A 785-nucleotide genomic window follows, 5' to 3' on the forward strand; every position below is an offset into this window, starting at 1 on the left:
CAAGTACATATTAAATAAGGATAATTTATCCTCTATTGAATATATATGTTAATAAAATGAGGATATTATTAACCTAATGGCAATGCCTTTAAATCTATTATGAGAAAATAGCACAAACATTTTGACAACCTTTTCTAATCTGTTTAAAATTAGGGTAGTTCGGTGCTAACAAAATACTTTTAAACATTTTTAGATTAATTCTAATTTATATATTGTCTGTTATAATAAATTATTGTATATTATGTATATCATTTTATGTTTTTTTTTCAGGAAAATTAAATAATAAATGTATTAAAGAAAAACATTGTTTTATTTCCATTTGTCGTAAACTATTGTTAGTACACTGTCCTAGATTATTGCAGTAAATTAAAACTCATTTAGATATGTAAAATAAAGCTGAAAAGTTTTATTTTTGTTCAGATCAATATTTGTAGCAAACACCTAATCAAAAAGGCTCTTTTCTCTATGAGTAACCTTTTTGATTAGGCGTTTGCTTTAGATATTACGATTAAAGGATAAGATTATCAGATTAAGTGGAATTTGATTTCCCGCCTTAATTTGGCCACGCCTTTCTACCATTTTGATTGGTCCAATTAGGCACGTCAAACTGTCAGATTATTTACAATAGTTTCCGTTGTCAAGCGAGAGGACGCTAGCTGATTTGTCAGAAGAATTTCTATCAGTTTGTATGCAACCACCACTTCTCTATACTTTGTGTTCTGTGAATGTTATCACAGTTGGCCATATCTATTGTCAATGTCAAAATTCTTCTGTCAAACTAAATT

The sequence above is a fragment of the Anthonomus grandis genome, chromosome 1, assembly GCF_022605725.1.
Source record: "Anthonomus grandis grandis chromosome 1, icAntGran1.3, whole genome shotgun sequence".
Lineage (NCBI taxonomy): Eukaryota > Metazoa > Arthropoda > Insecta > Coleoptera > Curculionidae > Anthonomus > Anthonomus grandis.